This window comes from Penaeus monodon, chromosome 22 (assembly GCF_015228065.2).
Source record: "Penaeus monodon isolate SGIC_2016 chromosome 22, NSTDA_Pmon_1, whole genome shotgun sequence".
In the NCBI taxonomy this organism is placed as follows: domain Eukaryota; kingdom Metazoa; phylum Arthropoda; class Malacostraca; order Decapoda; family Penaeidae; genus Penaeus; species Penaeus monodon.
Window position 1 is genome coordinate 37,704,366 of NC_051407.1, and position 589 is coordinate 37,704,954.

Consider the following 589-nt stretch of genomic DNA (forward strand, 5'->3'; position numbering starts at 1 on the left):
TTTCAAGCTACTTGTTATAAAAAAGTCACTGTTGGTGTTTTGAAAATAGCTGATTGTAGTCTAGAATGTGAAGTAGAAATAATCAAATTAAGAAAAAAAAGCCTGTTTGCTGTACTTTTCACACCTTTCTACTATTCAGAAAAGATAGATAAAGAAATGGTGATGGAAATTTGGGGATAATACCTTAGTTTTCACAAAAAGTGGACATTTTCTTTCTTTTTTTTTATTTTGCTCATAACTCAAAAATGTATGGAAATAGTTTGTGCAGTTGGAGTGGCACAAAACTGACTGCCTTAGACAATTCTTAACCAAAATAATTCAAACAGTCCGTATTTCAGTACAAACCCATCTATTCTATTTTTCCTTATGTTTATATGGCAAAAAAACAATCTTTGGAATGTTGCTTTTTAAACTATATTGCAAAACAACTAAATCAGAAGGGGAAAGGGCCTTGTGCTTTGCTTTTCACAGTTTTTTTGCTGTTCTGAAGACATCAGTATCTAAAAATTACAACCAGGATTCTGTATAGAAAATACTTATCATAAAAGCATGAAAATATTTTTTGAAAAACAAGTTTTTGAGATCTCAT